Source organism: Physeter macrocephalus, chromosome 11 (assembly GCF_002837175.3).
Source record: "Physeter macrocephalus isolate SW-GA chromosome 11, ASM283717v5, whole genome shotgun sequence".
In the NCBI taxonomy this organism is placed as follows: Eukaryota; Metazoa; Chordata; class Mammalia; order Artiodactyla; family Physeteridae; genus Physeter; species Physeter macrocephalus.
The window spans coordinates 113203987-113229388 of record NC_041224.1 but is presented as its reverse complement, the minus strand read 5'-3'; the positions used below and the strand labels follow the sequence as shown (position 1 = coordinate 113229388).

The 25402-nt window shown below is 37.5% G+C and overlaps 1 protein-coding gene across 3 annotated transcripts in view; it reads left to right on the top strand.

Moving 5' to 3' along the window:
• The window catches only part of PRKD1 (protein kinase D1), a 340452-nt gene that overhangs the window by 91040 nt on the left and 224010 nt on the right, over positions 1-25402 (top strand). The window lies entirely within an intron of this gene.

The following is a 25402-nucleotide window of genomic DNA, read 5'->3' as shown; positions in this document are numbered from 1 at the left end:
GCCCGTGCTCTGCAACAAGAGAAGCCACCTCAATGAGAAGCCTGCACACCGCAACGAAGAGTAGCTCCCGCTCGCTGCATCTAGAGAAAGCCCACGCACAGCAATGAAGACCCAACGCAGCCAAAAATAAAATAAATTAAATGAATTAAGTAAATTTTTAAAAAAAAGCATTGATGCTGGAGTCCACGGCCTGACTGTGACTCTTGGCTCCACCATCTTTAGCTGTATGACCTTTGGCTAATTACTTAACAGATATGAGTCAGTTTCCTCCTTCCTACAATGGGGATAATATTCACTTCTTAGGATGTAAGAGCATTAATGAGATAATCCTTGTAAAATGCTTAGTAAAGTGCCTAACACATAATGACTGCTATATGTTTGTAACTTACTGTTATTGCTTTTCAAATAAATATGCCACTAATATTTAGTTAAATGGAAAACAATAGCATTAGGAGAAAAATTAATTATATGTAAATTATCTATAAACTGGAAGACCAGGCATTAAATAATTAAGAACACGCTTTGGTTAATTTGCTTTGTTCTAAGATTTAGGGCAAGCTAAACCTGGAACTTAGTTATGTATGAGGACTGATGTTAAAAAAAAAGAAGTATCTTATTGTAACACCAGTGATGTTTGCACTGGATGAAAAAAACAAGAAGAATCATTTTAGAGAGAAAAAAAAGATCACTTAAAAAATCAGACCTGTACTTCAAACAAAACAAGAAAAGTAAGACAATAGTATGTCAACACAAACTAGATAAATGGCACAGCTATATTTTGCCCAAATCACAATTTGGATTTATGAGTTTCCCCAGCCAGAACAGTGAACAGCTGACGGCTTCTGGCTCTGTTAGAGCCATTTTGACGAAACTTATTAACATTTTTTTTTTTTTTTACTGAGAAACCCTGCTTGAAAATATTCGTGTTGTTTAAAACAAATTAAAATTTTAGGAACCTATACAATTTAATATTAAAACCCGTATAATTACTTTTTAAAAGAAGAATAGGTCTATTGAAGTACAAAATCTGTAGAGAGGATCTCCATCGGGAAGCTGGAGAAGGACATGCTCTTTCAGAAAAGAGCTATATTCCTTGCTCTGTATTTTGCCTTGAGAGGTTTGAATAGCTACTCTCTTGAGAGTTTTTCATTTTCTTTTTTTCAAACTCACTACTATCCAGTAATGGGTCTGATGGATAGAAAATGGAGGTGTAAAAGGGATTGCTTTTTATATACGAAATTGAAATTGGTTGAATTCAACAAATAGCAATTTCAATGTGTAGGAAGATAAATCAACTAAAGTTCTTTCAGAGAGAATGCAGAAAATGGATAAATGTGGTCAATTGTAAAGTAGAATCCTATCTTATACATATTCTTATACTGAAATGTTTCCTACTTTATGGGGAAGGAAAGACTGTTCAATTCTTTCTGCTCTGGAAGCAACAATAAATACCTGACATCATCAGAATCCATTTCCTCTGAGGCACACTGCCTTTGGGTTGTGAGTAATGGTTTTTATTTCAGTAGATATATTGAAGAAAGGAAGTTGCCCATCCCATTTTGGGCAACCGAATGTCAAAAGGAAATTTTAGTTTCCCAGCTGCTGTTGAGGACCTTGAGAATTTGTGTGTGCGTGTAGTTTAACAGACTTATAAAGGAATAGAATTTTGTAGATCATTTTGCCTAATGCATTATTTTACATAAAAGGAAAATGAGGTTTAATGACTTACCGTAGTTACATAACTAATGGCAGGATGTTTGATGTATAGAACTGTTTAAGATACTATTAATTCATCCAGATGATTTCCAAAAGAATAATCTAGGCTAGGGAAAGTGTTCATTAAGTCCCACCTTTCAAAAAATGGATTGTTTCCAACTTCCATATTTTTGAGGTATATTTTAAAATTTTACAGATAATGAATTATAGGGAAAAAATATATTTTGTCCTTATAATCTCTTTCCTTACGTAATATTTTCAGTTGTACATGCAGTTTGTATTTCCAGCTTCTCTGAAAGCTTAAAAATATAAGTTACCTCAGTAATAAGAAAAACTGACTCCAAATAAAGAAGGAGGCATATGCAAAATGTGATACCCAGGTATAAATAGGGGATAAAATAAAATACCACAGATGGGTCAGTTGATAAAATATATAATCATATAAGTTACTGTGATCCTTGTTATGATGGATAATGTTATCTTAACAAAAATTATAAATATTTTAATATTTTTACTTCAAATAAAATACAAAATAAAAAGATAATTCCACTGAAAATGAAGTGATGAATTCTGAATCTTATTGGTAATAACCAAGGATGTAAACAGTCACTTTGAGGAGCATTTTGCTCAATGCAAAGAAGGAATTAGTCCAGTTCTTATTCTTCTCTTAATTTTCTTTGAGAGAGTTACAAATAAGGGGGCCATTTCCAAAAATATTGGAAGAAAAATATATACGTTCATATGAATTTGAATTTATTGTGCTAGTCAATGGGAAAAAATAGACAAGCTTTACTATCTCAAAATTAAAGTCCCTGTATAATAAAGAATACTATGAACAAAGCTAAAAGCCAACTCTGTCTGGGAAAAAACAACATACATAACAGACAAATAGAAAAAAATTTCAAATCAGTAAGAGCACAAACAAGCCGGGGGAGGAATGGGTGACTGATAAATGAATTAAAGAAGAGGAAATCTAAACAAGTAATAGTAAAGAACTAGTACTCAGGAAAATGCATAAAATAAGAATGAGAATACCACCTCATATCTTCTAACAAAATTTGAAAGTTTGGACAATATGCATTAGAGAAAATTTGATGGGGGGTCCAGCAGAGATAACTGTGTAGTGGGTGAAAGTGTGAATTCGTACAACCACTTTGGAAAAGTATTTGTCCATATCTAGTGAAGCTGAAAATATACATGTACATTGAGCCAGAAACTTCTGCAAATAAGCCCAAAGAGACATGTGCAAATATGTTTATATAGCATTGTTTGTTATGATGAAAAACAGAAACAAATAATAATACAGTATATTCATAGGATGGATATAACTAGAAATTAAAAATAATGACCTGGACATACATACATATATTACATGGACAAATCCCCCCAGGCATAGTTTTGAATGACAAAGCAGCATACTTATAGTACACAATATGTACCTAAATAAAAAATAATTCTATGTGTCAGTTATGAACACCTATAACAAGTGATTATTGAATAATCATTGAATGATTAAAGCATGGGCTAGAAGAATACACAGCATATTTAGGAAGAGATGAATACAAATAAGGAGAACAAAAGGGACTAAAAAATTAAAAACCCCTATACAGAATGTGAAATAAAAAACATTTTATGGACTATTAGGCTGGGATTGAGAAGAACAGGGTTAGATCGTGTTCTGCTACTAATATATTTGTCACCTTAAGCCATCTGGCTTCAGTTCCCTTTCCTACAAAGCAAGTCAATTTTAAATGTTTCTTCTAAACTTGAAAATTTCATGAGCTTTGTAGCTGTGCAACACCAGGTCTGTTTCATAAACTTACTTTGTCTCGGTTTCCTCATCTGTAAAACGGGAACTAATAGTAGTACCTACTTAATAGGATTGCTTTGAAGAGTATATAAATAATCCATGTAGAGTGCTTATCTCTATGCCTAGCAGGTATGCTTACATATATACACACTTGAGTAAGACTGAACTCAATAAATATTAGCTCCTACAGCCATGACTTTAAGTTTATGAAATAGACTGACTCTGGGATACTTCAATCATAAGGAATATTTTCCTCTTTAGAGACTTCTTTTAGATAACAAGTTCTTCCAGGATATTACTATAAACTTGGTATATATGACTCCCAGGGACTCATGTCTTACATTCTGTAAGCTGGTCATACTTTTTCTAAATGTTGGTTACATCGTAGTTTTTAATCTAGACAGGAAAAAATATGTATATGAAATAAGGAAAAATTTTAAACATTGTGTTATATGTGTTTTTTTTCTGTGTGTTGATTAGAAGGTTGACTGTCTACTTGAACAATGTCTTTTATTAAGTCTGCTGATTGTTATGGTTAAATATATACAAGCTTGAGTAAGAATGAAAATAATCTCTTGAGAAAAAAATTGAGGATTAGCATTTAATCATCTAACAGGAGAATGGACATGGAGTACCTCCAGGGCAGACCTGACTTAATTCGTAGATATGATTCAGTAAAATATAGATTTCTTAAATGAGAAGATTTGACAATGTGCATAATTTAATTGTACAAAGACAACTCCACTCTGAATGTCTTCTTGGCAAATGAAGGCCCATTAAGGCATGTTTCAATACACATGCTGGGGTGGAGGATAGGGAGGGGGGAGGGACAATTTGTAGTACACTGTATCTACTTTATGGCTACTGATTTTAAACAAATTTCAGATTACCCTTATTGTCTAATCATATGTTTGGGAGGATGGGCTATTTATGAGCTGTTAGCTTTCCAGATGCTCGAACAATGTGCTTTAAATGCTGTATTCATAAGCCAGCCCCCAAAATGCAGCAGATTAGCTGTTTCTAATCTTTGAATTCAGAACAAATGTTAGAAAAAGGAACACTTGCAGAGCTGTGTAGTCTCTATTACCTCATTAAAATGTATTTATAAATGAAGTAGACAGAGGAGCAAATGTCTGCACAAAACATTGCTACTTCATTAATATTTTTTTATTACAAAAGCACTTTCTGTGAAATCTGTCAGCCTCAAGGACATAAGTGAATCAGTTGTCTTTCATTTTTGTGTTTTGTTTATTTTCCCTGATATGCAAACGCAAGTTTAAAAGAAATATTTTAGCAGTAAATATGAACTTAGTGAAATAAAAAGAGTACACGTGACTAGAACAACATCTGTTTCAAAGTATGCATAATGCTAGGATTCAAGCAGGGAAGGTTTCTGAACTTGAGGTTCTATTTTTCTTAAATGTGAGGTTTCTGTGTTAGGGGAGAAATATGTTATGATGGGCTTCATGCCTAAGGGTAATTCCGTAAAAGAAGGTTTCTTGTTATATCAAGAGTAGCTAGAAACAAACAAACAAACATACAAACAAACCATTTTTCTTCTCCAGATTAGAGATTATTAAATACTTAGGTTTAAAAAATACATAATAAAAAAGTTTTTTAAAAGGAGTGACAGTGATACTAGAATGATGGACACCTGTCATTATACATAAATATACTTGTAACCCGTAGAATGCACAACACCAAAAATGTGTCCGAAGGCAGGATGTGGACTTTGGGTGATGATGATGTGTCAGTGTAGGTTCATCAGTTGTAACAAGTGTACCGCTCGGGTGGGGATGTTGGTAATGGAGGAGACTGTGCATGTGAGGGGCAGGGGGTATGTGGGAGATCTCTCTGTACCTTCCTCAATTCTGCTGTGAACCTAAAACCGATCTAAAAAAATAAAGTCTTTAAGTTAAAAAAAAGTGAAAAGTAAAAGCATACTGTGACACTCTTCCCTATTAAGTTTGTATAAGGCAGTGTATTTTGGATTTAAGAAAGATCTGATAGTGAACTACCTAAAAAATCATGTAATGGATCTGATTTCTTTTAAGAATGGACCTTATTCAAGTTATCTATTGCTGTGTAATAATCATCCCCAAATTTAGTGACATTAAACAAGTTTTTTTATTATAATTTTAATAGATTCTATAGGTCAGGATTAAGAAAGGGCACAGTGAGTTTTTTGTCTCTATTCCATGATGTCTGGGGTTTCAGCTAGGAAAAATTGAATGGCTGGGGGCTAGAAGCATTTGGAGGCTTCTTTAGTATTATGTCTGGCTCCCTGGCAAGATGATTGAAGATGGTCTATGCCCATGCCATGTGGTTTAGGCTTCTAAGCCTAAGAATTGAGATGCCCAAGAGGGAGAATTCTAAGAGAGTGGAAGGTCCTTTGTCTCTTAAGAACAAGCTTAGCAAGTTACATGTCATTATTTACACTGCACTCTGTTGGTTGAAGCAATAACAAGCCTGTCTGGATTTCAGGGAAAAGGTTGCAGACCCCACTTCTTGATGGGGGAGTGTTGACAAAATATTGGTGGTCCTTTTCAGAAAGTTACAGCTGATCAACAGTCCAATGTTTAAAACCCTATTTGATGTAATACGGCTAAAATGTAAATGAAGCCATGTCATTATTCCTTTTAAACTCTTTACATACTGTCCCTTTGGAAATTAGGTCCATACCGTGGTATAAACTTGCTATAAAAATCTTGATGATCTGGAAAATATCTATTTCTCATTCTCTATCCCGTTGAAATTTATGCTACTTTTACTAGAGTGAATTTTCCCTGCCTCCGGGCAGTGACTTCTCACAAACACACATATATACAAATCATACATGCACACAGACACATATTCAAAAATATGGCTCTTAGCCTGACCAACTGCTGCTACTTATTGTCTGTCAAGTGTCAGTTCCAGTATCACTTTTTCACACCTCATATCTGCCTCGCATACTGCTTTGCTTTCTACACATACCTCTGTCATAGCAATCATGACATTATAAAGAAACAATCTTTTTATACATTATTTTCCCCTTTGGACTCTGTTAAGTCTTTACTTCATCAGGAAGCACCTATTAAATTTCCTGACACATCTGGGAAACTATCTCTTCTGCAACCCAGACAAGAACACTTATCTTTTGAATTCCTCACTAAGGAAAACTGGAGACCCACTAGATTTTGGAACCAAAAGTATTATCTCTCTTTGGAAAATTCTCATAATCAATGAAATTTTAAAACATGGATGTTCCAGTCCTCCCATAGGATCCCCTGTTGAGGTGATTAATTCTCTGGCTTTTTCAGTATGTTCTGACAAGTGCATAAATACTGAGTTTATGTCCAGTTGGACTAAATACTTTGTTGTCATCATTACTGACAAATGCTGGGATATTTGTAACCACAAGTCTCTCTTAATTAAAAACAAACCTGAACAAGACACATCCTCACTTATCTACATAGGGATTTCATATGGCCAATTATATAAACTATCTCCAAGTCACCTAGAATGGCAACCAGTTAAAGAATGTACTTAACAGAGTTCCTGTTACAATTTCATTGCTATGGTGAATACATTTCTTGCATATGAATATATTCTGTTGATGTCAGTCATGTTGTTTTTCAAGTAATATTTTGACAGGTCATTTGATACATCAGTTATAATTGGAGACACTAACATTATGCCCGATTATTGGTACAGGGCCCTGAACAGAAAATTATATTGACCCTAAATTGCATTCCTATTGATAGATCTCATGCAGCAGGGAAAGGAAGAGGCCACCAAGTGCTGCTGCCACTTAAAAAAATGGTGGTTTTGAAAGGCAGGGGTGAGAGAATCAAGTTTATTTATGACATCATTTTGGTTGTTCAGAATGCTAAGATATAGTCCCTACTTTAATTTTCATAAGTGGAAAATTGTGAAAGCTTGTTTTGGAAACTTGGATAAAACATTATTTAGCTTAGTCTGCTACCACTAAGTTTGATCCCTGTAGCCTTTGGCAGAAGGTAGCAAGTGTGACAGAGGCTGTTTCTCTAAAATGAATAAAGGAACATTAGAACATTCAGATCCCATTACTTCCATTTAAGAACTTTCCAAATACAGAATTGCTGTGCCCTGACCATAGCTGATAACTCACTTAAAATTCACACACACTGATTAAAAAATGCATGGACCTCAAGCAGTGCTTTCCAACTATGTGTCTTCTGATTAAACTGAATGCGTGCAGTGTGTCTGAGAATGTGTCAGCTTATGGAGAACTCGGGGGGTTTCTAAGGCTTACCCTCAGAGTTCTCAAATAGAACATTTGGAGAGCCAAAATATACAACGGAAAATACGCACAGTCTTGCTGTTTCCAGTTAGGAGTGGGCTTCTGTTTCTTTGACTTCAGCAGGTGGCTATTCATCATTAAGATGGAAAAATGTTTATTAATGTGATATACTTTGGAATGGCTACAACTGAGAGCCAAAGACTCAAAACCTTTTTTTCCTCTTCCATCAAAACTTATAATGGTCTCATCCTGATGTTTCTGTCCTCTGACCTATTACTTAAGAGCTTTACAAAAGTGGTCTTGACCTTCCTTTTTATGTCAGTTCTTAGGTTATGCAATGGAGACAGTGCCCCACTAAATAGCCTTTTATATTTGATCCATTTTACTAGGTAGTACAAAGGAGGTGATGATGTGGTAGTCACTGAATGATTTTTGTCATTTGTATCATTGTATCTGATAGGACTATCTGATAGGAACCCAGGTATTTTAAAATTACAAGCCTTTTTTTTACATGTATTAATCACATATATACTTTAATATGTGTGCATTTGAATAGTTTTCCTTTTGTATTATTCTATGAATACATAGGCTATGGAAGTAACTAACATTAAACATCGCTTATGAATCCACTTGTGACAGTTACTTCCCATGTATCACAGTGGAATATTTGTGATACTCTTTTTTTACAGGCTGGCAAGTAATCATTGAAATGCAAACCACACACATGTATAATGAAAAATTATGGAATTCCCTAACAGTGTTGTTATTTACAGTATCAAAATGGAGAGTCAAGAAGGAAGGTAATATTTAGCGAGTGCCTAGAGGATACCACATGCTAGACTTAGTTTATTCACATATTATATTCAATTATTTTCATCTGTATTGTCAGCAAAGTCAAATAACTTGTCTAAGGTCATCCAGCCTGTAAACCTGGGAATTTAGGTCTGTTTGAATTCAAATGTGACTTTCAAACCTGACTGTACTGTTTCCTATTTTGAATTAGTCTTTTGTATAATTTACTGTTGGCATAACTTTAAAATTTACTTGGAAAAAAATTTTTTTGGTATCTTGATTCTTCACAGAAATATCCAGCTCTTCCTTAGTCAGAATAACCTTTAAGAATGTGGTAGTACTGAACCACGAACTGTGGGAGTATTTTCTTAGTAGCAAGACTCAGTAAAGAATGTCTTTTTTGCATCCTAGTTGCTTGTGGTATATTCCCTGAACAGAATAGTTTCCAGATATGCATGAACAAAACCCAGGATTCTGTACTTAGAGCAACATTTTAAAAAAATGTTGATGAAAATCTAGATATTATGTACCTAAAGTAAAGGGCAGAACATTAACTGTCTGCAAACATAGTGATTGCTTTCTTCCTTTGGAAGCTAAGGATCTCAGCATGAGACTTTATTTATATACAATACTGTTTCTCTTACAGGAGGTTCATCATAAGGTCATCTTTTTCACTGTCCAGATTGAAGCACTAAAATAATTATTGCTCTATTAACATGCTAGACCAATGGCAAAGCTATTTTGGATCTGAGCTTTTATTTGCTGATTTAGGAAGCATAAGTGAATATTGACCCAAGAAAGTATTCACAAAATGTAAAAGAAGTTTGTGTAATGCACATGGGATAAAATTCAGATCATATCTGGACAAAAGAAACTCCTTGAAGGCTTCTGTATAAATCCCTACCTACGTCACGTCACTTGTTTTGAAGCTTCTAAACTTGATCTGTGACTGATTATTTTCTATAGCTCATGTGTAATGAATACCTGTAGTCAGATGACTGGGTATTATTTATTCAAATGATTGTACAAGAAAAACAGATAGCTTTCTGTAGTGACCTGGGAGGCCAGGAACGTTGCAGATCCAAGCGGTACATTAATTATGAAATTCAAAAAGAAAAAAATTATACAGAGACCAAACTGGCTCAGGGAGCTAGTTGTAAAACCTGGTTGCTATGCTGGGTTACTGATTACAGGTATCACTGTTTCTGTGAGAGGATAGGTGATTGCACCAGACTGTTGGTCACTGTGTGTGATGAGGGCAGAGCCCGTAAAAGGTCACTCTGACTATGAAGTCTGTGTGTGTGAGTGAGGAGGTTGTGTGTGGGTGTGTGCACACACACGTGCTCTCACATGCACATCTTCAGGCATGCCCTGTGGAGGATGCTTGTTGTTTAACCCAGAATCACCCGGTATTACTATGATGAAATCAGAAGTTTGCATTATTTTAACCACGGTTTATTATAATATTTTCCCCATAAATAATGTTAAAAAGAAGGGTGAATATGTTGAAGAATAAGTTAGTGAACCTTTTTATCTTTATAGCCCTGAATGGCTCCAAAGGCTCTAGTGCGTCCATGATTATAGTCCCTTTTAATATAAAGCCTTTTGTTTAATTTTGTAGTTCAGTGTGTAAAGAGAGAGTGAATAGAACAAGAATTTAACTTGCACTGTATCCAAACTTGAAAGTGACTATCGTATTCAGATATAGTAGGAAATTGGGATAGTGTAATAATCAGGTAGCAAAGCATCAGGTGTCTAACAGCCCTCAGTGATTATGTGTTGAATGTTGGTAGAACTGTGCTGACTGGGTGTCTAACTCATGTATAAGTACCATGTAGTACCAGTTACCATAGAAATCCGTCCTCTCATTTTTTCCTTCTCTTGGCTTGTTTTTTTTTTTCCTGATCATCTTTAAATATCTATCCTTAACTATCATCTCAATCTACACGATCTTCCTTAAAGAATACAAGAAAGCTATCTTGTATTTAATCATCATCAGTATGACCCTAGCATCTTTACATTTACCCTAACTTCTCTCCTGAACTTCAGTGCACGTTCCATAATCCTAAATTGTATATTGAGCGTCTCGAAGCATACTACACTGGAATTTCAGACTCAGTCACTGTTAATGACTCCCAAAGTTTAAGCTAGAAAGCTGTGTCTTCACTCTCATCCCTGTCCTATCTCACTGCCCACAATCATTTGGTTGCTGAGCCCTACTCATTCTGCTTCCTTCAATGTCTCTTTCCTGGATGTTGTCTCAGTACAAGCTCTGGCCACAACTCTTGAAGGCTCATGCAGTTTACACATGAACCGTTCTTCCTGACTCCATCCTTTTTTGATCATGTATGCTAACATTTCAACCAAAATTGTCTTTCTGAAATAAAAATTTAATCACTTGAAATTTCCTGCTGAAAATATTCTGCCGTTCCGTCTGCAAGAAGATTAGCTGGCAGCTCCTTAGCATGCTCTACAAGGCCACACGGGATCTGGATCGGATTGATTTTACCTCCTCTGCTAACCAGACTCACAGGAGATGCTGTGCTTCCAGCCATGGTGATTGCCTTCCTAATCTCTGAAAGCAGCTTACACTTTCATGCCTTTGTGCCATTGTCTCATGTTATTACTTGCTTTTACCTGAAATTCCTGTCTCACTTCTTTGTCTGTCAGCTGGAGGTTGTCACCCGTCTTTAAGGTCCCTTTCCCTGACACAAAGTAAACGTTTGAATAAATGAATGAAGCCAAGCCTCACGTATGTGCTTAGTCCTTCTCAGAATACTTGATATGTACCTTTATTACATCAGTATTTCCTATATTCTACTGTAATTACGGAATTAGGTCTTTTTCTCCTTATGTTGTGAGTTCCTTAAGATTAGTGCCAGAGCTTATTCATCTTTCTCTTCCCAGCACATAGCCCAGTGCCTGCGCAGAGTAGGCGCTAAGTAAACATTCACTGAGGCAGACCACTAGAGTTGTAGCCATAAGGTGTAGCCTCTGGTTTGGTGGTGTGGGTGAACCTTATTTCCAGGGCACATGAGGGGTGGCTTTGTGATCCCGCAACCATTGTATTAAGGTAGATGAGCCTCGCTTTCTCATTATGGAGACTGTGAGCTTATAGTGGCTGAGGAACTTGAGTGTATCCAGGAATACCTTTTTGGTGAGACCTTAGTGTTAGAAAAAACAGGCACTCCATATACACCAAGGTCTTTTGAGACTTGAATGTCTGTGATAGTCCATGACATAAAATCAATACCTTGAGGGCAGGCTTCAGGGACTTCCCCTTCTGTGTCTTGTAAAGAGTGAGCTGCATCTGTGGGATTTAATTCATACTTCTGGTTCAGGTCCATAGTTCTTCATTGTTGCTTTTTTTTTTTTTTACTTACTTTTTATTTGGAAATAATTCCAGTTTCACATAAAATTTGCAAACAATAAAACTAATACAAAGAACACTCCTCTACCTTTACCCAGATTCACCTAAACATTTTATCCCATTTACCTCTTCCTCATTCTCATGCTTTTTTTTTTTTCTCCTGAACCATCTGAGGATGTTACAGACATCTTCAGGAGATGGGCCTTTCCATCCATTTACTGCAGGGTGTATTTCCTAAGGATAGGGTATTCTTTTATACAGTCAGCGTATAATTATCAATTTCAATAAATTTATCACTAAGATAATCACTAAGATACTGTAATCTGTCTTTCAGATTACAGTTTTATCAGCTGAGTCAATAACTTCCTTTAGAGCATTTTCCCCACCAGTACAGGATCCAGCCTGGGGTCAGGGATTGTGTCTGGTGACTATGTCTACCTCCTTTAATGTGGACATTTCCACAACCTTTCTTTGTCTGTTATGACATTGACTTTTGAAGAATACAGTATACCTCACCCTCTTTTTTTAGTAGAACATTCCTTTTTTGGAGGTTTGATATGTCTCTGTAGATTTTGCTTAATCATTTTTTTTTCTTAAACTAACAATGATTTGGATTTGAGCTAATAAGTTATTACCACATCTAATACAAGTAATTACTACATTAAAACTGTGTATTACTTAATTTTCTTTGAGTAACTTGATAATATTTGTGAAACTTCACACAGAAATAAAACAGCTCTTTCAAAAAAGATTTATACCCAAAAGAAGCAGATTGAAGAAACCAATTTTTGGTGTTTAAATAGGCTCCTTATGGTACTGCAAGAAAAAAAATACAATGCCTTCTATTGGGTTTTCATTAGTAAAATGAAACAATATAGTAAAATGGAACAAAAATAATTTGAAATTTTAAATGTCAAGAAGATTGAATTCACCTCCAGTTCTGTATGTTGACTAATTAAGTCTTTAAATAAAAGCTTTTGCTGTTATTTTGAGGAAGGTGTGTTATTTTTACTACAGGTACTTGTAAATTAATTCCTTGTAGAATAAAACCCTTAAGGTATTAAAACACAATACATGAATATTTCATAGGTAACAAATATTTAGAATGTTTAAACAAGAAAGTAAATTAGCATCGATTTAAATAAGCAGCTCTGGATATACATCCCCACTATTGGAGAGAATTGTGTAGTTTGATATTTCTGTTTGTTGTTGTTTGTCATCTGTTCTGCCATCTCAGCTAAACTCATGAATTGAAAAGCATACTGGGCTTATTTCCACAACATTCAGCCCTTACTGTGCATTTACATTTGCTTAACAATATGCTTCTCTTTTCTTTGCAAGCATGGTCATCTTTCATTTTCACACCCTGGGTGCTCTGCACAGCCACTATATACAGTGCCGTCAAATTGTCGTAGGCAGCAAGGTAGAAAGGATACTGTCAAATGCCATTTCTTAGAAAACTTTAATTTGTTTTTCTTTCTTCATTGTTTATGATAACCTCCTAGAAACCTGAAAATAGCTTTTCCTTCCCTGCTGTTTTTTGTCATTTGTGTTTGGAAGTCAAATTTGTTTTTTTTTATTTCTTACTTTTAGTGAAAAATAGTTACGTTGCCTTTAACTGAAAAGGAAAAAACTCCAAAGCTCTATACACTTTCATTTTCTTCTGTAATAAAGATGTTGTCTTGGTTTCTTATTGGATTTTTTGGTGGAGTTTATGAGAAGAATAAGAGAAGCAGTGGCCAGGAGAAAGCAGTTATTAAGAGCACGGCCTCTGAAGTCTTACTGCTTGGGTTCAGATATTGGCCCATGCAGTTTACTAGCCAAGTGGTCTTGCACAAGTTACTGCATCTCTCTGTTCCTCTACATTCTCATCTGTAAAATGGGTATTATATAACAGTACTGACTCATAAAATTGTTATGAAGATTTATTGAGTTAATATTTGTAAAATACTTAAAAATAGTGCCTAGACTATAGTGAATGGTATGTGTTTGTTAAATAAAAACAAGTGTTTCCTCCTCCCCCAATTTTACTACACTCATTCTTTTTCTTCATGGTATGACTTAGTGGAAAACAGAATGCACAGCTCTTCAGAGAGTCCTCCTCAGAGAAAGGGGGTCCCTTAACTGAAGAACTGCAGGTCATTTTTGAAATTTAACCTTTTTAAAAGTTGAAATGTGTCAATGTGCCATTCATCCCTGTGCTTTGGTTGAGAGAAGGCATTATTAAAAGGTTTACTATTGTTTATTCACCCATGGGCTTCTACTTAGTCATGCGTGTATTCATTTTGATTTAGAAGGAGCCCCACTCTGTGTTCTTGTGAAGAACGTTTAAAATTTCACAGATGTTAGGTATGTAAACTTGAAAGAAAACACGTTTGTAAAGATGACCCTAGGAGATATAACCTCATTCTTCAAGCAAAATAAAACAAAACCCCAGCTAGTGTGAAAGTAGAGTATATAAATGTGTATTTAGAAAAAATAGTTATAAACCTTCAGGCCTTAATGTGTCTCTTATCTAAATGTAGTTAAAATGAGTCATTTTTGAAACCTAGTAGATCACCCGTAGTTTATATTTATTTTATAGTGAAGGTAGCAACAGAGAAAGCATGATCTCTTGGACTTCCAGGAATGTGGAAGCATTTCAATGTGTGGAAACCATTTTTAGTAATCATAGGGTTACATGGAATAGGTTATTTACTTTATTGAGGACATAATATCCTGATGACAACTGTCTTAGTTCCGGTTGCCAAATTACCATAGACTGGGTGGCTTAAACAGCAAACAGTTATTTCTCACAGTTCTGGAGACTGGGAAGTCCATGATCAAAGCACCAGCACATCTGGTGTCTGGTGAGAGCCCGTTTCCTGGTTTGCAGATGGCCATCGCTTTGCTGTGTCCTTAGTTGCAAGGAGAGAGTAAGGAAGAACAAGCTCTCTTGTGTCTCTTCATGTAAGGGCACTATCCCATCATGAGGGCACCACCCTCATGACCTAATTACCTTCCGAAGGCCCTGTCTTCTAATACCATCATATTGGGGATTTAGAGTTTGAACATATGAATTTTTGTGGGGGACGCAAGCATTCAGTCCGTGGCAACAGCTTTTACACTCCATTGAAATTTAACACCGTCAGCACTAAAGAAGCCTAGACCAACATCTTCACCCAGGACAAAGTCAAAGTAAATGTAAACTTCTGAAGATTATTAATGACGTGGCTGAGGATATATATTTACTGTTAGGAAAAGAAATCGCCTAGAAATTAAAGACAGTAGTTAATTAAAAGAAGTTCATATGTTGGGCAGTGAAGAATGAGAACTTAAAAAGCAAATAACTTTCCGGGTTATTTAAATGTTGTGTTTGTGGGTAATAATTTTTCTATTAATTATGTTACTATATAAGTCTCATAGCAATAGATTTAACTAACAATAAAACATATTTTTTGGGCTTCCCTGGTGGCACAGTGGTTGAGAGTCCGCCTGCCGATGCAGGGGACACGGGTTCGTGCCCCGGTCTGGGAAGATCCCACATGCCGTGGAGCGGCTGAGCCTGTGAGCCATGGCCGCTGAGCCTGCGCGTCTGGAGCCTGTGCCCCGCTACGGGAGAGGCCACAGCAGTGAGAGGCCCGCGTACCACAAAAAAAAAAAAAAAAATATTTTTTAAAAAGAATGAAAATCAACTCTCTACCACTGTGGTTCTGTTGTCATTCCTGAGTTTGTGGCACATGGTTAGTTCTTTTGTTAGGCAGTGGTGGTAGCTCAGGGAGCATGGCTTTCTCTCCCTGCTGATTTCTATAAATGCTGATAAAAAGCTTCTAAGAGGAGTATTGATTAATTACTGACATGTCTATGTTTCATTCGTTAAAGTGTTCCCTTTGCTTACACCTCCACTGAGGGTAGAATTATTTTTTTTAAGTTAATGGAGAAGTGAGTATTATTAATATGTAGAAAACTGGCACATTTAAACTGGTAGACATAAAAGCTATTATAATTTCTGTAGTTTATTTGGAAATAAAAATGGAGTCTGAATTTGTGCTATTCCAACTGTGAGAAGCACAGCTGGAAGTATTCAGTGGACTGAGTCCACTTAAAGACTTGTAAAGAACATACGTTGTTTATGGTCTGGGAAGCATCCCATGATGAGGAGGCATGTCCCACTCTCCAGAGAGGCGGATAGTACAAAATGTATCAGGCTGAGTTCTTATCGAATGTTCCATTGCAGAGTTCTGTAAATTGTTCCAGGCTCTCTAACTAAGTACCGCTTGGATTAATGATTAGATTGTTAATAAATTTCACCGCATTTTGTGTGTTCATATTCATACCTCAGTTTGTGCCAAAGGCTTGTATTCTGTACTTGAATTTTCTTCTCATTGTTGTGTTTAACATCTTGCTCTCAACAATTTCTCTCTAGGGACATTTTGAAACTGAATTTCTGGAATGGAGAGGTGAGAATATGCTTGGGAGGGTATAAATCATGAGACTCTCTATGGCATTCATGTCAATGATGATGTACTAGTGGATTAGAAAGAAATAGCTAATTACTGTATGATTGATTTATCTTAAATAATTTAGATATTTATAATGGTAGTTTTGCCATGTCATGATTAATTATGTAATGTTATAGAAGTGTTCAGTCAACTGGTAATTTTTCTTTGATGATTGAAAGGTGATTTGATGCACTTTTAAAAGTAGCTCTTTAACTTTAAAGGCAGTGAGAAACCTCTGAAATAGAGCTAGGAAGAAGAGCAGGGAAGTTGGAGCAGCAAATGATTTCCATGGGACATTTTAGAAAACTAGTTTCTAAGAGTCAACACAAAACACTTTGCATTGTTTATCTATGTTAAACCACACATTTTGTCATCTTCTTTTGGACTGGTATTTATTTAAATATTGAGCCCTCCTTTACACTGTTTATATAGTGACACAATTCAAGTTGGCTCTTACCTATGTTTTGCTTAGTCATTAAAACTTTTGCATGTAGTTAATTAAATTTCATGAAATAAAATTCCTTCATTTCAAGTGCTGAGGAATCAATGGTAGAATAGAGCAGAGGCAGGGTTTTTGTGGTGCGTAGATACAGAGCTGCATTTGTGTCAGTGCCAGCCCTGCAGGCAGCAGGGAATCACTGAGACGGGCACGCAGCCAGCCTGGGATCTGCGCCTACGCCAGGTGGGGAGGGTTTGAATATACCTTTGAGAAAGTGTATGGAAGTCAGGTGTGCGGGCACAGGCAGACGTGAGAGGTGAGCGGTGCCAAACCTGAAGGCCGGAGATGGGACAGGGAGAAGCCCAGTTCCTTAGTTCCCTGGCACAGTCAGAAGCCCAGCAATCCACAGAACCTGTAGACTGCCATAACAAACTAGGGCACCACGAGAAGGAGACAGTGATAGTCAGCCAGCGCTGCTCTCTGCCTGGGGAGGTTCTTAAATGCTTTTTGTTAGACTCCCATGCTCAAAGCTTGGCTAGACGAAGGCGCAGTAATTTGCCACACCTGGCAAAGCCTGACGGCGTTGTTGATCCACGTCCGACTGGCACTGACAGTGATTAATTACGTAGCTGAGCCCGCACTATACAGTCAAGTGAGGTCGTGAGCAAAGTGCTGTTTTATTTGTGGTTCCTCCCCCTCTACTTTGATATGTTAACTCCAAAATGCAGCTGAAAGGGAATTTAGCTAGGAAAGAGAAAAAAAGCCAGGTTGGAGAGATGTCTGTGCAGATCCATTCATTAATTCAGTCTTTCATTCAACAAATATTTTTTGAATGCCTTGGTATGTAATTAGCCAAAGTGAATGAATATTCATCCATCTTTGAAATTCAAATTCCATTTCACTAATGAACAGCCCAGTGTTTTACCCAGAGGTGCAGAGTTAGCAGTGGCAATATGAATTTGAATCGCAAACTTCTTTCATTGCTTAATCAGTTCTTCGGGTCTCTGCGAAGTTCTGGCTTGAACCAAAGGTGAGCTTATCTTGGCTATGAACACTGTCTGGTGGAGCAAGAAATCGTAATTGGATGCATAATTTATATGGAGTTGGTGCTGAGCACTTGAGAGGTCAGAGTGGGAACAGGCTGCTATGGTTGATATAAATTGTTGAAGTCTGGTGAGTATTTCCAGTGTGCTGGGCTCAGTGGTGTTTAAAGCATCTCTTCTTTTACCTTATTTATGGAAGTCAGGGTAGAATTAGGTGCCCTTTGGGCAGTCTCTGTTCCTGAGGCCCTATAGAAGTGGCCTTCCCCTTCCCCTCGGACTGTGACAAGATCCACCCCCTTTGGGTATTTGCTCCCATACACAATCCTAAAAAGCAACATGGAATTCTCACCTGGCTCAGTTCCTTGGGAACTCAGCCTGGAGAATTCAGTTTCCCCATTATATTTGTGATGTCTCAGCATCTGACAGGGAAGATGTTTTATATTTGTATATAAAAATTAAGTCACTGCACCAGCATCAAGTATGTCCTTTCAGTTGTAAATGGTACACTGGACAACTCTTCGGAAGCAGGAACATTTTAAAGTTGATTTTGTGCTATTCCATACACACTTCTCCCTCTTTTGTGAATAAAGGCATGCTTTTGTGTAGGCCACTTCAGTTTCCAGTGTATTTCTGTAGTTTCTCGATGGTGTGTTTTCATTTTATCTCAAGTAGATAAGAGAAGTTTCAACAAGAAGTAGAGCTGAACACATTCCTCCTGATAGTACACTGTGTGGTTAACGTGCTGATTGCAGATTTGTATTTGAGCTAGTTATTTCAAGGATCGCTCTTTTACATCATGTCAAGTCAAATTATATACAATTTAATGTTCTGAATATATCCAGGTAGAGGTAGTTTTGGTAATGATCGCCTCTATGCTGTATTTTGTCCGTTTAATAGGCCTTGGATCTTTGTTCAAATTTGAGATAAGTAAAATATTAAGTTGTAAGAAATAACACAGAGAATCCCTTGTACAGTTGACATGGTTTCTTCCAGTGGTAACATTTTGCAAAACTGTAGTGTAGTATCACAGCTAGGATACTGACATTGATACAATCCACCTTTACCCAGGTTTACTCAGATTTTCCCAGTTTGTACTTATTTGTGTGTGTGTGTGTGTACGTGTGTGTGTTTGTATTTAGTTCTATAAAATAGAAATAGGGAGCACGTAATGAATTTGTATGTCATCCTATGTATCTGTGTTGTTCAATTTTAGTGTGTATACTGCAGAAGTAAGCACAGGGCTTGGGTTTTTATATGAATCAGGGCTGGCTTCACGGGCCTGTGACCCAGAGCACCACTCAGTTGGAGTTCAGTGCTCTGGCTTTCCTGACTTGAAGTCCTTAGTTTTATGTTTGAATGTGTGTTTTGTAAGTGAAGTCCGATAGGATAACGGAGCCTGGCCCGGAACCGGGAGCTTTTGGTTTGGTGGAAGCTTTGGTGTTTCAAAGCTGGAGTAGGTGCGTGCCACCGGAAAGCATTTTCTTGAGCGCCTTGCTAATATCAACACGATGAGACCGCCTCCTTGGGATGGGTTCTCTTCTACTCTCCACTGCTTATTCCCCCAACTCCCGAGGACCTGGCCTCTTCCTCCCTGCTTCTGCCCCACAACTGCTGTTGCCTTCAGCCCCTGGCAGGGGAAGCTCAGGGTCTGGTGCAAGAGCCTGGGATGTCTCAGGAGAGGACACTGATGCAGCCATCCACATCCTGGAGCGTCACAGCAGTACCTCAGTAGGGCGAACCTCTCACCCACCACAGTCTAGGTACCCAATCCAGGCACCTCCTTGCGTAGAGATTGCAGTGCTCCCTGGGAGCGGGGGAGGGTCTGTGGGTTGGGAGATGCCTGACTGGACTTAAGCTCCCCGGTTGATGTGCAGAGTGCTGGTCTGCGGCTGGAAGGAGGGGGAGCTCAGTACCTAGTGGGTGGGGAGTTAGTGTGCACTGTGGGAGCACACGTGGGGTGGTACCCAGATCTGCACTCACTCTGCAGGTTTCCCTGTGCCCGGAAGGATTGAAACATTGAGTAGCAAATAAACAACACCATGGCAGGTTGAGAGAGGAACTGCAGGAAAAAGGGAAACCTTGATACTTTAGTACCTTTACTAGAACTTTTACTCTGCATTTTGAACAGGGGACCTCACATTTTCATCTTGCATGGGGCGCTGCAAATTCTGGAGCCCATTCTGATAGGCACAGTGTTAACTTCAGCAATCATGTACTGTACACATTGCCCACTTGTTTCCACTGCATCATCCTATATTTGCTTCAAATTTTGTTGACATAATAAGAAGATATTCAGTGAGACTGTGTGGGGACTGGAGCAGCACAAAACCCATAATGATATAAATATGTGGTGGAAAATTACAATAAAACCCTTGCATCTTCCACTTTAATTTTGCCTCAAGGAAATGGCAAAATGCCCAGCTGGCAATAACCAGTTCCAAATGAGCTGCCAAAACTGCTAGGTGCTGAAATATATAGTTTGTTGCTCTTCCCCATTTCGGTGCTTGACTATAGGTTTTGAGGTTGGTGTTTCAAAGCTGGAGCAGGTGCCTGCCACCTGGGAGCATTTTCTTGAGTGCCTTGCTAATATCAACACAGTGAGACCTATTGAAGTGTATTTTTAAATAACATTGAAACTGCTTTACATGTGTATACATGTCTGTTGAAATACAATCATAAATAGGCCTAAAATGTTTTCGTCTGGAATTCAAAGGGATATGATTTGTGTCTTGGAACAATGAAGGATTCTTATTAAAAAAAAAAAAAGGAACATGCTGATGAAAAACATTCAGATAAAATTAAAATATTTGAAAAGTTTGTAAATGTGGGTTGAAGTACTAGCATAACAAAATTAGATTGCTTCACCTTAGAGCCCTACAAATAGAGGTGCCTTGTAAATATCAGGCAGCAGTGCTCCTGGGGGCGAGGTGATGATGAAGAAGAAGTACAGCTCTTAGGACACATTTCTATCTTGGAGACCAAAGGCCCTCTCTTGTTTTATTTGAAAAAAGTACCTTAATTTTGGTACCTGTAAATACATTTACATATCAGATCCTTTCGGGACGCTAAAAGGCAGTCCCTTGTCTCCAGTTAAGGTTTTCTTTTCCTTAAGCTAGTGCTAGAGTTTTCCATGAGTATCTCTGCATATATATTGCATTAGGGATCAGTGAATGTCAAAAGTTTCCGAGGTCAGTTTTTGTTTTAATGCTTGTCTGAACAATCTGAACTGTTTCCCAGTTCTCATCTAACCAAACAACTGCTTTGTTTATAGTTCTGCCTGACCTGAAGTCTACTCTGCATAATGTGCTGGCTGTTTTCTGTTTCAGACTATATACTTCAGGCTGGGTACACTCAGCACATTTCTTCCCCCAGCAACATGAAGGCCAGGCAAAGAGGGTGCATTGCATTCTAGGCTTAATAAGAATGTATTTTCATCATTAGTTTCACATGTTAATCTCCCTGGTCCAAACCTATTGCTAGACCCCCAAATAAGAACAAAAAAAGCAAAAACAAATAAACCCCCAAACCCTGATTTAATCGTCTTCTCTTCTCCCTACTTTCACAAAGTTGCTGATTAGAAGCAAAATGTCCAAACAATCCTGTAGGAAGAAGAAAGAGACCTAGCAGGGGGCCCAGATAATCTGTAAATTAGGTAATTTGTGTAAGGATAATCATGACTGTTGTCTTTGAGTGCTTTTTTGTATATTTGGTGGAAGTAAACTGTTCCTGTCCTGCTGTGGTTGGTGAGATCTACCACTTGACTTGCTTTCCTCTCTGGGGCGTTTATTTGCTAAGCAGATCAGTCTTCATTCAGTGCATATGTGTCTGGTTGGATGATACTTCCATTAACACAGCACTCTCCTAAATCTATTTTTCTCCAAATATTACTTCCATTTTCTAAATTTTCCCTTCTCCAGCTTGTTCTCATTTCCTGTCTTACCCTAACTTCTCAGTTTTCCTCTTTCCTCTCCACTCCCTATTCCCCATTCATTGGCAACTTAAAAGTACTTCTGTCACCTTGCTGTGATTTACACTTCCCATCAACCCTGAAATGTGCCTATGTTCCAGAGATCAGAGTCTCTGCTCTGGAGGCAGCCTGCCAGGAGTTGCGTCCTGGCTCTACCACTCACCAGTGTTGTGACTTTAGGCAAGTTACTTAACCTCTCCTTGCTTCTTTTTTTCCACATCTGTAAAATGGGGATAATAATATAGTTCCTACCTCATAGAGTTGCTGTGAAGATTAAATGAGTTATTCCATATTAAGTATTTGGAGCAATGCCTGACATATAGTAAGTGTTTAACACATGTTAGCAATTTGTTTACCTCAGTTACATGGCCATTGAGTCTCCCATTAGCATCTTATTTTTCTGACAACACCTGTTAATATCCCAGATAACTAGGGCCCCTTGGGATACATTTGGAAAATGCTGCTCTTCAAGGTAAGGTTAGTATTGCCATTTTTTTCAGTGATTTTCCAAGGAGGGCAGTTTGGGGTGGAAAATCTAGAAGTAGAATCTCTCTTGCAGTCAAGTCCTTCTTTTGTAAGCATCCTCCTGCCGATGTGCTGTCTTTGGCTCTTCCTCCTGACCAGTCAGTAATGTATTCTGTCATCTTGCTACTTCAGGGATGGTCTACTGACATCACCTGGGAGCTTCTAAAAATGCAGATCTCAGGCCCCACCCAGACCAACTGACTCAGAATCTGTGTTTGAACAAGATCCCCAGGTGATTCTTAAGCACATTAATGGTTGAGATGCACCAGGCTAACATTTCTGCTTCTGCAGCACCAAAATTCTGCTCTAGGGAAATAGGAAGAAATCAACCTGAATTCTATTTTACAACACATAATATTGACTACTTCTCCAAGTATAGCAGTTTAAGCCCTATGAGATTTCCTGGAAAACGTATGCTGACATTCTCTTGGGTGTAATTGTTATCGATTAATGTCATGATTAAAAGTGTAGCTTGGGTCTACTGGGAGCTTTAGCTCATTGAAAGAAAAAAAAACCCACCTCATTGATCTGAAGCCCTCCATCAGTCATTCTTACCTTTTCAGAAAACACTTCAGATAAATAGCAATAATCTTAGCAGTGAGAGATTTGTCTTAAGGGATAATCTTTCCAACAATGACTTGCATTGATTAAGTAAGTTCATTGCTTTTTAACTGTTCAGTCTGTTGCTGTGGTAACTCTGTTTTAAAAATTAGGATGTATTTTCTTAGTCGGGGTTACATGTGGGGATGGTAGCACAAAGAAGCACATTTGTGCTTCTACTACTGGTTTGGTACTTGCTGAGAGAGTCTAGTGCTCTTGATGTTTTCAGGTTAGTGCTTTGTTGAAACAAGGTTCTGGAATGGGGAGACTTTGGACACGTGTGAGGGGTGGACAGCATACAGGAGGGTCAGGCTAGTATTACGGTTCTTGGTATCTCTGTCAGCTGTCAGGAAAGGACCAAAAGTGCTAGATTGTTAGCTGGAAAACTGCTTTTGAACAGTTTAGTCTTGTAAACCATGCAGTGTTGTTAGATTGTTGCCTCGCCCTTTACATACGCCTGTCTTCATGGGTGGGTGGAACATTTGGAAAATCTCCAGCTTGCTGTGGTTGTGAAGAGTAAAGACTCAGCTTGCTAGATTGGATTTTGACTTATGAACCACTAACTGGAGTGTATTAACTCATTCAGCTTCCTCAGCTACCATGCGTTCTTTATAATTGCAACCATGATTATTAATAAAAAACGATTTACTTGAGTTTTTATAACATTTACTGTAAAGAGAGAGCAGAAATGTAAGACTGGTGTCACCTGTCTCCTACACTTTGCCTCACAAAAGCAATCTTTCTAAAATATAATTCACATCATGCCTCTCTCTCTCACTTAAAATTCCCCTGTGTCTTCTATCACCCCCGGGCAGAGCACGACTCATCAAGACAGAGCTTCTGGTTCAACCATATTGTGAGCTGATTATACAGAAAGGATTTTGATTTTATTTCTTTTGGTTTGTAATAAGAGCTAACTTACTTACCGTTGAGTCAGGCACTCTCTCTCGGGCACACTCTCTCTTTTTTGGCCACATCGCGTGGCTTGTGGGATCTTAGTTCCCCGACCAGGGATTGAACCCAGACCCTCAGCAGTGAGAGCACAGAATCCTAACCACTGAACTGCCAGGGAAATTCCCAAGGCAGAGCTTCTGACCATTCCCTATGTGCACCTGGATTACACTACAGCCCTTAACCTTGCTCCCTTCTCTGCCTGGTGCCATAGCTTCAAGACTCAACCAATGATATCACCTCAGTGGAACCTTCCCTAACCTGACAGGTTGTTCACCTTGTGTGTTCATACCTCTGCCATGACATTTATCGTGTCGTATTAGTCAGGATACTCTAGAGAAACAGATCAGTACGGTGTGTGTGTGTGTAAGGAAGTTTATTTCAAAGAGTTAGCTTATGTGACTGTAGGAGTTGGCAAGTCTGAAATCCACAGGGCAGCCTGTCAGCAGGAACTGATATTACAGTTACGGGGCAGAACCTCGTCTTCCTCAGGGAAACCTCCGTTTTGCTCTTGGGCTTTCTGACTCTTTGGATGAAGTCCATCCAGATTATTGAGGGTAATCTCCCTACTTAAAGTTAATGGACTGTAGATATTAATCACATCTACGAAATACCTTTACAGCAACATTTATATTTAGTGTTTGATTAAATAACTGGGTACTGTAGCCTAGCCAGGATAACACATAAAAATATCCATTACATGTGTCATACTGTAATTGTTTGTGTACCTGTGTTTTCAACTTAGGATTGTGAGCTCTCTCAGTCATAAACAAACAATAACTTTAAATAATTGAAATATTATTTTATAGATTGTTCAAATTGTGAAATAAAAAGCATGATAGTTCTACCATTTAAATGTATAGTCCTTAAAAACTTGAGTCAGTTTGCACATGATTTATAATGAAGTTGTCCATTAATAACTTGCTAATATTTTTAATTGAAGGGAAACAGGAAGCAGTATATTTATTAATAATATTTTGTATATTATATATTCATAGGCATTCATTATGTGCTTTATTAAATTATTAAACTTGTAAAATATAGGTATAAAAATGAAAGAAAAACATCCGTGTAAAAATTGTGATTCAGCTTGTTTTAAAATTAAGAGATCTGTATCATTGTGTAAATATATGCTACCTTTATTTTCATTGAGAAACGTCCCCAACTATACATAATATTAAGTACAATATTTAATAAATATTTAGTGTCAGCTTTTTACCATGTTGTGTCACCACTGAAAAGGCAATCCCCTTATTTTGATCCTATCTTTGTATTGTAGATGTTTGAAAATATAGCTCAAAACACCTTTCTCTCATGAAAACTTCCAGGATTAATTGATATATTTTAATGTTCCTTCTCCTTAATATGTGTATATATGTTCACATTTGCTCTTTTTAAAAAAAAATTATTGGTATGCTATTCTGTACATTTCAAACATCATTTT